The 14826-nt window shown below is 46.1% G+C and overlaps 1 protein-coding gene across 2 annotated transcripts in view; it reads left to right on the top strand.

Moving 5' to 3' along the window:
• MB21D2 (Mab-21 domain containing 2) overlaps positions 1-14826 on the top strand; it is a 122919-nt gene that overhangs the window by 45626 nt on the left and 62467 nt on the right. The gene's annotated exons all lie outside the window — the stretch shown is intronic.

Raw genomic sequence — 14826 nt, 5'->3', positions numbered from 1 at the left:
GAGACAGGAAGCAGAAGCTGCCAGCTTCCTAAGGCCTGGACCTCAAAACCCGCAGAGCATCCTTCCATGGTATTTTGTTAGACAAGTGATTTCGGAGCCTGCCTAGGTTCCAGGGGAGAAGACCACTTCCATTCACGGGTAAAACACCCAGATCCCCCAAAGAAGCAGTGATTGACCTCATTTCTCAGAGCCCGCTTACCAGAAAGAACAGGAAAACAAGCAACTATGGGAACCAAGTCCACACCCTCTCCAGCCAGCATGCTTGCCCTCACTGCCTCTTGCTGCCTCTCCTTTTGCTCTGTATCCGTGAGCCCTGAGGCCCAGACCAAGGGTAGCTGGGGCATAGAGCTTCCTCTTTGCATATAAGATGCTGACACAATGCTGCTTGTTGATTTGGGGAAGCAGCTTTGCATGGGCCTCAGGCCCCTTGGTTCTGCTGGTTTCTCCTTCCTTAGCCAAGAGCAGGGGCTTGAGCCCATGAGTCCCTTTGAACTGGGCTAGAGAAGATGTCTTGGCTTGTTGCATTTCTCCTCCCTGGAAGGCTTGTGGGGGTCAGGTGGAAGGGACTGAGGGTTCCACAGCTTCTTGTCTCAGCTGCCTTCACCCCAGAGCTCTTCCCACTAATTAGGGAGCCTCTGGCATATTCCTGTTTGTAAGTTAGTCATTTCATAACCTAATATGAAATCAATATTTTCTGGATTTATTGTCTCCTTCCAACCCCTGGCTTTGTGCCATCTGGGGTGCATGCCCTGGGGAGAGGGGGTGAGAAGGAAGGGAAAGGGGTTTCTTAGGTCCCTCTCTGTTCCTCCTTCTCTTCTGGGAGGGGGGACTTTTTACCACCTTTCTGCACACAGGGCATCATGTCTGTTTCTAGGTATGTGAGGCTGGAGGACAGAGATGGTCAGAAAATGTGCTTGTGCTTGGTGTTTCTGCAGTTTCCCAGGAAACCAGTGGACTCTTTTCTTCTGAAGATGAGGAATTTCTTCTCTCCTTCTGAGTTGTCTTATACCTGGTGCGAGGACAGACTGTTTTTCATATCCCTCTGTTTCTTGCGACCACCCGAGTGCCTCCAAAGCAGGTGCCGCCTTCATGGAAATGCAAGACAATTAAGTTGGTTGAGAATTCACTTACAACCTGGGACACCTGGAAAAGAATAAGTTACAGTTCAGAATCACCTGAGCATGTGTGTGCGTGCATGCTGAGATGGACTGTCTTTAATATTACAATCGGGCAAAAATAAATCCCTAAACCACACGTATTGGGCTAGGGGGTAGGATGAGGTGAGAGTAATTAAATGTAAACTTCATTTATTCCCTGCATGAATTCCCTTCTTCATCGGAGAGCCATCGTATAACCAGAAGCTATGATCTAGTTGATGTCCTTTTTGTTTTTGAATCCTCATAGCAAGATGGTACCAGCAGTATGTTCAGTTCTTTCAGGAAGAACGTGATGTGGACCTAACACCTGTATGTTGTAGTTTTAGTCTGTATTTAAGGTTTGCAGTTAGCTTTCTGAACGTGGCCTTTGGGGAGAAGTTCTGGGCCCTAGAGATGAACAATTAGCTTAGCATAGTGATATTTAAGGAAAAGTTCCTGGGCACAGGGGTCTGTGGCTCTGTTTCTCAGTTTCTGTGGAGTCGACTTCCTCATTACCCTTGGTATCAGCAACTTTCAGGCCCTTGCTTTTTATTTTTACTTTTTCATTCTTCAACATTTTATTGAAGTATAGTTGATGTACAAGCTTGTGAGAATTTCTGCTGTACAACAGAGTGAGTCCGTTGTACATATACACACATCCATTCTCTTTCAGATTCTTTTCCCACAGAGATTATCACAGACTATTGGGTTGAGTTCCCCGTGCTACTCAGCAAGTCCCTGTTGGCCAGTCATTCCGTAGACGTCAGTGTGCATATCCCAAAGGGCCAGTGGCTCTGTTCTCAGTTTCTATTGAGTTGATTTCATCATGATTCCAACATCTAGGCCTCTGCTTTTTATTTGTATGTTGCTTTTTAGGGCTGCACCCACAGCATATGGAAGTTCCCAGGCTAGGGGTCGAATCAGAGCTATAGCTTCCAGCCTACACCACAGCCACAGCAACATCAGATCCAAGCCGTGTCTGTGACCTACTCCACAGGTCACAGCAATGCCGGATCCTTAACCCACGGAGCAAGGCCAGGGATCGAACCCGCGTCCTCATGGATACTAGTCAGATTTGTTTCTGCTGAGCCTCAATGGCAACGCGTGGCCTTTGCTTTTTAATGGAGGCAGATGTAGTCATATATTGGACCTAGAGGTCATATATTAAACATAGGAGAATGGTGGGTGGTGGGGAGTGAGAGGGGGAGTGAGAGGGGCCTGCTGACCAGGTCTACTCCCTGAGCTCCATCTCAGCTATGTGCATCCCACATCTTCAGTTTTACCCTCATTTCTTAAGACCCCCGCACTCAGAATGTGAGGATGTGGTTATTTGGAACACATGCATGACGTACCTCATACTTGTAAGATGAAGGAAAGCAGCCTTGCTCTTTGTGCCCTTCCAGTAGATTCTTCATAGAATAGGAGTAGTTTCCATTGACTCCCGCTGAGCCATTTTCCAGTATACCCTCGTAGAAATCCTTTTACATGCTCCCAAAGACAAATACACAGAGCTGTGAAGGCACGAGCACCCTGGGGGTCAGGAGACTGAGGTCTAACCTCGGGGCAGCCTCTAACTTGCAGGCCACCCTAAGCCCCGCGCCGCCTCCTAGTGTCATGGACACAGTTCGGCTCCCAAAGTTGTGAGAATAAAACCCAGGGACACGCGAGAGTGCTCCACGAGGGGGGACGCTCTCCCTGCCAGAGGTTACATAATTAGGTCCCAAGATCGCTCCCTGCTGTCATGTGTGACACACTAACACCCTCTTATGCTCCTTCACTATCGGGAAGCAGCTGTTAGTTTACTGTCATTTCTGCTTCTCCCATCTCCATCTGCCAGAGAGGAGAAGCGAATGGATTGAAAATCTGTTGTCAGATGGTGGGGGAAACCATCTGACGTGTCTTCTGTCTAGCTTTTCATCCATGAGTATTTGAAGTTTTGATATCCCCCTTAGAACTGCAAGGTGGGTGTATAACCAGCACGGGGGGAGGAATCTAGCACTCCAGTTACTCTAAAATGAAACAGTGAGGATGACACAGTGCTCTGGGGGTGAGGGAAAAATTGAATACGACTTTTAAAAATTGGAGTCACAGAGTCCCTGTGGTGGCTCAGCTGTTAACCAATCTGACTAGCATCCATGAGGACACAGGTTCGATCCCTGGCCTTACTCAGTGGGTTAAGGATCCAGCGTTGCCGTGAGCTGTGGTATAGGTTGAGGACGTGGCTCAGATCCCGAATTGCTGTGGCTGTGGTGTAGGTCGGTGGCGGCAGCTCTGATTTGACCTCTACCCTGGGAGCCTCTGTGTGTCGCGAGTGTGGCCCTAAAAAGAAAAAAAAAAAAAAAAAGGTTGGAGTCAGGAGTTACCCCTGGTGCAGCAGGTTAAGTATCCTGTGGTGTCACTGCAGCAGCTCAGGCTGCTAGTTCGAACCCTGGCCACGGAACTTCCACACGCTGAGGATGTGGCCAAAGAAAAAAAAAGTGGAGTCAGGGTTGTCGAAGCACTTATGAGGTTTCCTGGACTATTGCCTCTACAGGTTAAAATGCTTCCTCACAGCTCTTTTTGTCTCTTCTTTTACCCTCATCTATCCATATCTGGAGGCCTTTGATGGGCTGCCATTCCTAGAAAACCTGGTTCCCCAGGAGAACACCTACCTTTTAAAGATGTAGTTGCAGATGTGACCTTTGTAAAGTCTTCCCTGCCACCTGCTGTTACTGAGGACCTGGCTACTCTTTCCCTTATCTCTGTGTTTGTAATGCCTCTGTATGGCACCCATCACATGTGAAGACATCTGTCAAGTTATGGTAGATGGTGGATGGTGAGCTCGTTGAGGGCAGGAGTCATATTTCTTTGTGTCCTCAGGGCTTAGCAGAATTTTTGTCATGTATTAAGCACTCAGTGAATGAATCGAAAAACCAAAACACCAAACTAGTTTCCTGCCATTCCTTCTGATTTGAAAATTATTGTTATTACCCCATCAAAATTTCCCCTTGGAAAACAAGTCTTGATTCCTAAGACATAGATACAGTGTCACCAGGTTCAGGGATGCCGTGTTTATCAGTTCCGTAGGGCTGCAGTAATACGTTATCGCAGATTGGGTGACTTAACTTTATTTCCTCGTAGTTCTGACAACTAGAATTCTGACATTAAGGAGCTGGCAAGGCTGTGTTCCCGTTGCAGGTCCTAAGGAAGAATCTTTTCCTTTCTCTTGAGCTTCTGGTGGCGGCTGGTGATCTTGGCATTCCTTGTCTGGCAGCGGCATGACTTCAGTGTCTGCCCCCATCACAGCACAAATGCCTTCTGTCTGTGTGTGTCTGTGTCCCAGTTTCCCTCTTCTCTAAAAGGCACTGGTCATTGGATTGAGGGCCCACCCTCAGTCAGTAGGACCTTACCTTCACTTGATAACATCTGCAATGACCCTAGTTCCAGTTAAGGTCACATTCACAGGTATGGGAGATGAGACTTGAATGTATTTTGCAGGACACAGTACAACCCACAGTAGCACTTTGACCTCTTATCATGGAATCTTGACTCCTTAACTCCTCAGCCTCTCCTCGCAATGGTTGTCCAGCCCCTGCTTTAGTGCCCCTAGCATGGGGGAGTTACTTCCTCCAGAGACAAATTTTCTATATTTGGGTGGCAGCTTTGGGAGAATTTTTTCTTTAATTGGACCCAACTCTGCCTCCCTGCCATCTCCTTCATTCAGCAATCAAGGTGAACGTGGAATAATGTTTCCTCCTCTAGGGGGAGGAAGGAGGTGCTTTCAGGTTTTGAAGGTGATGCTCGTAGCCTTCAGGGCTTTTCTTGTCTAGATCTTCCCATTTTCTTCAAGTCTTCGTTCAGATATAGTTTCATTACTAACCTTCCTCCTCCTTATGGAACTTGTTGATTGTCAGTATATTGGGTAAAACGAAATGAGAATATTCCAGGTATGGTGTGGGCACAGATCAAAGCAGACACACCTACTTCTGGGGAATCCACTTCTTTTCATGCAGCTTCATGATCTTCGTGGCCCACACACCCTTGAGACATTTGAATGATTTTGTGTGTGTGTGTGTGTGTCTTTTTAGGGCGCACCCGCGGCATATGGAGGTTCCCAGGCTAGGGGTCGAATCGCAGCTGTAGCCTCTGGCCTATGCCAGAGCTCCAGCAACACCAGATCCGAACTGCATCTGCAGACTACACCACAGCTCACGGCAATGCCAGATCCTTAACCCGCTAAGCGAGGCCAGGGAGCGAACCCGCAACCTCATGGTTCCTAGTCGGATTCGTTTCCAATACACCATGACGGGAACTCCCTGAATGATTCTTGATTGCATGTGGTACTGCTCTGATCTTTTCATTTAGCATTTTGACCCTTAGCGGAGGGCCTGGCCTTACTGTGATTAAACTTCTCATGGTTGCACTTGACCTGTGGCCCCAGCCTATGGAAATAGCTGTATCATGGAGTTGTCATCACACATTGGGTGATAATGGACTGTGATGGTGGAGGGTTGTAGGAGAGCCTGTCACTAGAAGTGGGACTTGTTAGAAGTCACTGTGCTGCTTCTCTGTTCCCAGATAGCTGATCAGAATGGAACCCAGATGTGATTTGGGGCTTTCAGGGCTTTCTACGGCTTCTCTGATTTGCTGCTGAGGTGGAGGACACTTCCGTCATACCACTGGGTGGCAGGACTGCTCCCATACTTGGGCGCTAGACTCAGACTCTGATGGCCCCCCGTCTTTCCATTTGAATGAATTTACACAGATGAATAAATGACCACCTTCGATGATCAGAACTGGAAGGGGCTTGGAGATGATAACCTAGGGTTTGGATTAAGAACATGAGGCTGGAAATCCGGCAGATTTGTACTCCTGGCTCAGTTAGCAGACATTTGGTCCTGTCCAAAATGTTCATAAAACATGTGGCCCATGCCAAAAGGTTTTTGATCTTCAACCACATTGGGTCCTGTCAAAATGTCCATGGAGATGGCGATCTTTGACCCACCCCTAAAGGTTCTTGATGTCCGGTCCTGTCTGAAACTGACGCGGAACACATATGCTCATGGATGTTTTGAACAGGTCCGAAGTTCAAGGACCTTTTGGCGTGGACCAAGGGATGTCTTACAGACGTTTTGGACAGGACCACATGTCCTGTGAGACCTGGCTCTACCTCTTGCTTGTGACTTTGGAAAAATTACTTTGTTAAATGGAATTAATAATAGTATCGACTCAGAGGGTTGTTACAATTAAATGAGCTAATAGTATTCATTTAATTCTGGCTAAATTGCCATCAGGAAGGGAAGCTGGGGCTCAGAGAAGTGGGTGAGTTGCCCAAGGTCATTTGGTGTGGGCTACCCCAAAGCAGGAATAAAGTTCAGCCTTTTGGTTTTTAGTTCAAGGCACTTTCCTTTAACCTGCTCCAGCACTTCAGAAATCATCAGCTTATTTATTTACCCATCTGCTTTTGTTTGCAGAATAAAGAGAAATAAAATTAGTATTTCAAACCTTCCTCCACCAGAACATTGATTGTGTCTCTCTGTCGTGTCTATGGATTGATTTCAGATGTATCTGGATTACTTGTGGGACATGACTGTCAGGGACATAAGGAAAGAGGTTGCCCCAGACCTTGGTAATGTCACCTGCTTGTGCTGGGATGGTCCTGGCAGTGCTGGCCCCTGGGCCAGGCAGACAGACAGGGCACAGAGGTTATCTGTGCACACTCAGCAACTGCCTGCATCCTGAGGCCACGTTCTTTCCATTTCATATGCAATGTGAACTATATTTTCTCTCAATTTCCTGTGAATTGGAGAGGTGCCGTGTGCCAGCTTTCCTAAATTGCCACAATCAATATTCTACTGCCTTTATTTTTTATGCATGCTAATGAGTTTGCTCCTTTTCAAATGCACTTGTTTCCCAAATCAGTCTTTGCAACATTAAAAAATAACTAAATAAAATAACTAGAAAAGCAAAGCCCACTACAGCACCATGAGTTTCTGCCCAGAGTTTTATGGCATGAAAACTCTGCAGGAGAGACCCTGGCTGGCCTCTCTGGGCCAGACAAGAAAGAGTGAAGAGAGTTAGCGAGGTTTTGGCTCAGGGAAGTACTTGGCTTCGTGAGCAGCAGCTTGAAGGCCTGTGCTACATTCACTGGCTTCAAGTGTCATTCTCTCCCTCTGCCTCCCCACACTCACCCTGTCCCCAGCTGAATTGCTTTCTAACAGGGCCTATGTGAGTTTGAGGATACCAAAGAGGGCTCCTGACATTGGCTGGTAGACTTCCAGCCCTATTTATGCCGAATTAGGTGTATTTGCTTTCCCAGATATCTTGGATTTCATTGTGCATTATCTCTGCCTAGGTTTTCTTTTCTTTCTTTTTTTTTTTTTTTGGGTGGGGGGTAGACCCACACCTACAGCATACAGAAGTTCCCGTGCTGGGGGTCGAATCAGAGCTGTAGCCGACAGCCTATGCCACAGCCACAGCAACACTGGATCCGAGCCGTGTCTGTGACCTACACCACAGCTCAGGGCAATGCCAGATCCTTAGCCCACTGAGCAAGGTCGGTGATCGAACCTGTGTCCTCATGGATTCTAGTTGGGTTCTTAACCCACTGAGCCACAATGGGAACTCCATGCCTTAGTTTTCTTTATTCATCTTGCATTTAGAACAAAGAACCCTTCACTGGTGTGACTCTTCATCCTCCACCTGTGGTGTCTACTCTGGCCCCTACTCAGCAATTACCTATTTGGGGATTTTATTTTCTGTAATACCTCCCATTACTTAAGGATGAGGTCAAATGATGTCTTTGTCCTGAAGCCTCTGATTTCTGTTTTTATTCATTGTTTTCCATTAACATTTCATTGAGTCCCTGACATGCACTTGGTGCTGTGGATGAAACACTGAGGAAAATGACAATCACCACCCATGGCCTTTAGATCCCACTCTAGGGAGAGAGTGAAAAAAATATATGCACAGGGTGTCAGATGCTGGAGCAGGGATGGGGTTGTCATTTGGTCCCATGATCCAGGGGGAGGCCATCACCTGAGTTGGGATCTGAAGATAAAAGTGCTGTCTTCTAGGACCAACCTCCCTCAGTCACCCTCTCAGCTCCATTGTGGGCAGGAACCATTTGGGGCGGGGCGGGGGGGGAAGGAGGGAGAAAGAAAGAAATGGAGAACGTGTATCTGTGTCTTGCCCTGCCGTCTACCACTGTGTCTCGTGGTGCTTAATTAAGGACTTGGGAGTGATGACTTTGTAGTGGTGACCGGGCTTGTTTTTCCACATGATGTGGAAAAAAATGGAAGGAGAGCGTGCAATGTATGTGGTGCTGGTGACTTGGGGTCTGGAGTCCCACGAGGTCTTTGGTGTCCACAGGGGCAGAAGACCACTGATGCAGACATAAGTCTGCGCTCTCTTGTGGCCTCAGGTCCCATGGGCTCTCCTGGTGCTTGCATTAAAATATGTTGCTCCGACCATTTGGGTGAGTGTAGGGATTTCCAAGGCTGCTTTTAATGTATCTGATTTTTGCCCGTCGACTTTGGAAGGAATGGATTTCCTGATGCGATGCATTCCTGTCTTTTCCCATGTCACAGGGGGAGGAAACTGCCTCAGAGGGAGGGACGTCCCTCCCCTCTCGGCATGAGGGCTGGAGGGAGAACTCATCCCATGTCTTCCTCCCCTGCATCCAGGGCTTTTTCCTCCTCAGCCTCATTTCTGTCATCTCTCAGGGATTGTGGACACGTGGATTAGCCCTGCGTCTGGGAGGAAAGGAGCCCAGGAGCCAGGCAAGATGCACAGGTTGGATGGCTTAATCCTAGAATGGATTTCCTTTGAGTCTTCGGCCAGCTCTGGGCTGCCTCGGGCTCCTCCTGGCCTGGGTTGGAGACACCTGTTTAGAAATCTGTAGCTCCTTCTCCTCTGGCATCTGTATAATGAATTCCAACTCACTTTGAATGCTCTCTGGGCTTGGCTGTAGTTCTTTAAAGCCCATCTTCTACATGGAATTGGCAGGTTCACGGAATTGTTTGGGAGCCGGATAAAAACGCTTTGTTCTTTGTTCCTCCACTGTGCCATCTCAGAATATTCCTTCTCCCGCAGATTGCTGGGACCATTCGGTTTTGGCCTTCAATTCATTCTCTCTGAGCAGATCTGCCCATTTATATTCCAAGGCCTGTTCTTTTGGATTACACATGTAGGATATTAGTTAGGTTTCTTTCTTTATTCCTGTTTCGTTTATGCCTTTCCTTTTTCTTCCTTCATATCTCTTCCCTGGTAAAAAGTGTGCAGTCGTGGTCGCTGTAATGAAATGCAAGTACCACTTTTTCGTCTTTGTCCGCTGTAGCATGAGTTTTTCATTAATGTGCTTAGTTTTTTTCCTTATGGGTGGCGGTGTTGATGATGATGATGATGTCATCATTAAGTTTTTTCTTCTCTAATTACTTCCTACATGAAGATATCACATAGGCAGCAGATGATTGGTGGACAAGAGTAACAGCTAGGAAACCATGCTCCAAGACTTCAGAAAATGGGCCAGATGCAATGCCTGGGGCTGGGGTAGAGCTGGGAAAAAGGTCTTGCCTCGTGGTGCTTACGAGTCTGGATTTCTCTGTGTTTCCTCCCTTCTCCTGTGACATAGGCATTGTGAGCCTCACTGAACCCGGAGAAAACTGAGACACAGAGAGTTCAAGTGATTTGTATGAGCTCACACCGTTAAAAAGGGTGGGAGCTGGATGTTCAAGCCAAGTGCAAAGGCTGCAGAGCTTGTGCTAAAAGAAGGTATCCTATGTCCGACCCCCTGAAACCTGTCCTCTGATAAGACACGGTGGGGGCAGCTCCTCCTGAGTGCAGTCGGAGGCTCTCCCAAGTCCCTTTATTCTGAGTGTAGGTCTCTGGAATCTGTTTTGCCTTATAGCTTCCCCAAAGCTCCATTTTCTACCCTGTAAATGGAAGGGGATGGAGAAGGGGGAAAGGAGGGAGAGAGAGAGAGAGCGGGAGAGGAGGTCACTTTTCAAGAGAACACATCTGGCGTCAACAGACCCAGTACAGAGTCCTGGCACTGCTGCATTTTGACTCTGTGGTCTTAGCAGCGGGGGACCTCAGTTTCCTTATTTGTAAAATGGAAATGATAGTGCTTGCCTGAAAGTTCATTTGAGGATTTTATGTATGTATGTATGTATTTTTCTGATTTACTGTTTATTTATTTATTTATTTGTCTTTTTAGGGCTGCACTTGTGGCATATGGAAGCTCCCAGGCTAGGGGACAAGTCAGAGCTGGAGTTGCTGGCCTGCACCACAGCCACAGCAACACAGGATCCAAGCCAAGTCTGTGACCTACACCACAGCTCAGGGCAATGCCAGATCCTTAACCCACTGAGTAAAGCTAGGCATCACATCTGCGTCTTCATGGGTACTAGTCAGGTTTGTTACTGCTGAGCCACAATGGGAACTCCATATTTTTTTAAAAAAATTTTTATTAAGGTAAGTTGATTTACAGTGTTCCTTCAATTCTGAGGATTTAATTTAAAATAAAAAAACAAAAACAAAAACAGAAATGTGAATTCTCTGGATACCTAGCAGTTAAGGGTCTTGTATTGTCACTGCTGTGATGAGGGTTTGATCCCTGGCCAGGAGAATTCTGCATGCCACTGGTGCAACCAAAATAAATAAAATAAATAAATAAAGAAATATAAATAAAGAAATATATGTGAGACATTTAGTATAATACCTGCCATTTAGCATAGTGCAAAATAAATGTTTGCAGGCATTATTTTTCTCTTGGGGTCATGTATGCATTGACATAGTCAATGCATTTATGGGACGACACTGAGTTGTAAACGTGACACTTTCGTAATCCCTGTTTTGGCCCATCATAAGGTCACAATAAGGAATTGTAGATAAGACATGATTACATTTGTGGTGAACTGAAACTTGGTGAGCGTCAAATGATAAAAGTCACATTCAATGCTACCTTAGTGCGAAAAACCACCTGCAAAGCAGTGCAGGGTCATCATGGCAGAGAATGGCTGTGACATGGCGTGAGGGTGTGAAGTGAAGTGGCCTCAAGTGGGAGAAGAGGCTGGAAGGCTGATGAGGTTGGTGGGTGTGATTGGTCTTAAAGGCCAGGCTAAGGATTTCAGGCTTCAGTCATGTATTCATTTTTTTATTTGCTTATCTGTTCATTCATTTACATATACTGGGGTGTGTAGAAGGATCCAAGAGTTATATACTAAAGATAAACCAGATCAGTGGTGATTAAAATAGTCTCAGAGGAAAAGAGAGGTTGAGGGCTGGATTCAGGATGATAATGGGAGAGAAAAGTAGCTGCAAGAAATCAAAGATGATGAGATGGTTTAAGAGCACTTTTAGCAATCTGGATTGCTGAGTGCTCTTGAAAATAGAAACAGGCAAACCCAGAGTAATTTGGAAATGCAATAAGATTGGTACAGGCAGAGAAGATGGGCATTTGATTAAAGTGGCCTGGAAAGACTGTCCAGAGGGTCATGGTGGGAAGTTAATTCTGCAAAGTCTAAGGCACAGTTTGAGGATTTCCTGGAGGACTGGGCTTCACTCTTTCTTTATCTGTCTTCTAATTATGTCTACTATATTGACACATTTTATCTGTTTTAATTGTTTTAAATTTCCTATATTTATAGCCTTTGGATTCAGGGAAATGCAAGAAAGAACTTTTTTTTTTTCTCTCCCCTATAAAATGAAAACACTGTTCTCCTTTCCTTATTTGAGACTATACTTCATTTCCCCTTCTTCTGTGTTTTCCCTTCCTTAAAGAATTTCTGCAGAGAAAATGACCTCTTGAACATGTCTATGGAACAGGTCGCAAAGACGGTTCAGCTGAGTGCTAGAATATATTTAAGAATTCTTTACTGACTGCCAGTTCCAGGAAAGAAACTGTTGCTTTGAAATATGGGCCTGTTTGTTTCCTGTGGCATTCTCTCTCCTTACAACTCTCCTTTCCAGTTCATTTATTTTTGTAGCCATTACATCGATTAAAGAGAGGCTGTATAAATAGGTCTGCGTGGTGGAAATTGACGCTGGGCATGCTGATGGAGGACTCTGCTTATTATGAACCCAACTGAAAGGATGCGATGGGCTCCCCCTTCTCCCCGCCTCTTCATGCTGAACTGATGTGTCCAAGTTCTGCTGTTTGATCATTTCCTCTGTTGGCAGAACCTGCCTTTGACCCTCAGCCGCAGTGAATGAGTGTATGCTGGCACAATGCCAAATGCCTGGGGGGGCACAAACTTTCTCCAAGTTGGCCAGTCATTCCTTGCAGCGGCTCAGTTGTTCTAGTCTTTGTTGATATTTCCTAGAAACTTTTGGCTCCATGTTTGTCATGGGTTACTTAGGTTCTTTGACATCTAGTTTGTCTTGCTTTTTGTTGGTGATTTAAAGGGATACAGCGATAAGCCTTGGGCATAGTTCTGAAGGCTCACAGAGGAGGGATAATACGCCCCCCCTTTTTTTAAGTGTGCAATTTAATGGCTTTTGAATGCTTACAGTTGTGCAGTGATCACCACTGATTCCAGAACATTTTCATCACCTCAGAAAGAAAGCACATACCCATCAGCAATCATTTCCCTTTGTCCCCTCCACGGCAACCCCTGGCAACCACCAGTCTACCTTCAGAACACAGATTTGCCTACTCTAGACATTCCGTATAAATGGAATCTTATCATGTGTGGCATTTTGTGTCCGGCTTTTTTCATTTAGCAGGTTTTCAAGGTTCATCCATTTTGGAACGTGGATCATTCCTTTTTATAGCTCAGTAATATTCCATTGTGTAGATACACTATGTAAGATATGCTTCGTTTCGTTTATGGGAGTGTCCTCTTGGGTGTTTGCTTTGGGTGTTTTCTATATTCCTTGTCCCATGAGCTTTACCTTCTTAAATTCATTTGTTGTCACATTTAACCTAAGTTATGGTAGGTGCACTTATAGTTGCCTTTTTATACCTAAGGAAGCAGGCGTGGAGAGGTCACACAGCTAATATTTGGCAGAGCAGCCTTGCTTTGACTACAGTCTGTGCTCTTAACCATCACCCCACTTCCAAGTCAGGATATAAGACAGTAAAAAGTGATCATAAACATGGGGAAATGTTACAAAGGTCTTAACTTACTGTGGGGGTCAGTGGCTCAGAATTGGGGGTGGCCAACATAAAGTGTGTTCAGTTAAGAGCTAGAATATATTTAAGATGTGTGTTGTGCTCTGAATTGTTCTTAGGTGCCTTGTGGGTTATAGGATTTGGTGGATTTAGGTCAGCAAAAGTGATCCAGGCCCCAGAGAGACAGGGCGGGGCTCCCAGCCCACTGCCAAGTTTGGTGTTGGCTGACTCAGGCAGCCCACAGGGCTGAGCCTGAGCTTTTCAGGCAGTCCGTGCACCTGGGTGGGGCTGGGGCGGGCTGGGGCAGGCAGGGGCCTGGTGGCAAGCAGCTCTTTCCTGCTGGCATGGAGAGTTGTCTAGGCAAGTCTAAGGCTGGTGCCTGGCTCACCACACATGTGAGAAGTTAGAGCATGAATGAGAGATACCAAGGCTGGGGGCCCGATTGGAGAACCTTGAACCTCACATGGAAGAATCCATGCAGTAGGGTGCCTGGGAAGGTGTTGAATTCTGCAGTGATGAGATACTTGCTTTGAGAGCAGTGTGTGTCTTGCCTAAGTTATACTTCTGTTACTCTGATCTAGCTTTTGTCTGGCTTCTGCCTCAGGTTCTTCCCAAGGGTCTCGTCCAGGTATTTTCATGTTGTATTGTAGAGTGAACGCCCCTGGAGATGGAATCTCCAAGCCCACCTATGCCTTAGCAGAGCCCCAAGGGAGTTGTTCTGTGATATGGTACTTCTGTCTCTGGCAGTTCAGTTATTCATTCAACAAACATTTGAGGCCCTGCTATTGAGATACACATCATTGAACAAAGTGGAGAGAGACTCTTACTCTCTTGGAACTGAAACATTCTACGAGGGGAAAACGGACAGTAAACCATTGACACGATACTAAATTATTATCTTGGTTTTTATTTAATGCAGTAAATGTCATTTTAAAAAAAGGAAAAGTAGAGCAAGGTTAAAAGACAATGGGAAAAGGTTGAAATTTTAAGTAGAGTAAGATGCTGATGTTAAAGCAAAACTTGCAGATGGTGAAAGATGAGCTAAGAGAAGACCCAGGGAAGAGTCTTCCAGCCAGGGCAGCGTTCTAAAGACGTTGAAGGAACATCAAGGAGGCAGGTGAGCCCATGTGAGCATGTGGAGGATAGCGGTTGGGAAGCAAGGCTTGTCACCCCTCCTGTCACTGGGAGGACTCCAGCCTTTCCTCTAAGTGGGGTGGCACTTCTGAACTGAACAGAGGGGTGGCACATCGGCATATGTGCTTTAAAATGATCTCTCTGGCTGCAGCATTGAGACTCTTAGAAGGATATTGAATCAGTACTATATTAAGTACAGTTCTTTGTGTAGACATAGTATCTGCTCAGGAAATAAAACAAAATCATGCCTGCGGTAGACCTAGAACTTGGGGGAATTCTAGAGTTCTCTGTTAGGCTCCCAGAGACCTTCTGAGTACATTTGCTGCATTCCCTGTCTGTGGTCAGTCAGAGTCTCAAGGGGAAATAACACTTTCTGTAGCAGAAGCTTATCAGATGTCACGGGCATAAGGATGGGTTTTCCTGCTGCCAGCTGTACATGACCAGGCTTTGGATTTTATTTTA

This window comes from Sus scrofa, chromosome 13, assembly GCF_054392235.1.
Source record: "Sus scrofa isolate SSC_HxYL_T2T_F1_AM1 chromosome 13, Sscrofa_HxYL_maternal_Yorkshire_Landrace_v2.0, whole genome shotgun sequence".
Taxonomy (NCBI): domain Eukaryota; kingdom Metazoa; phylum Chordata; class Mammalia; order Artiodactyla; family Suidae; genus Sus; species Sus scrofa.
The sequence above is the reverse complement of the archived record's forward strand: the minus strand, read 5'-3'. Positions and strand labels throughout refer to the sequence as shown.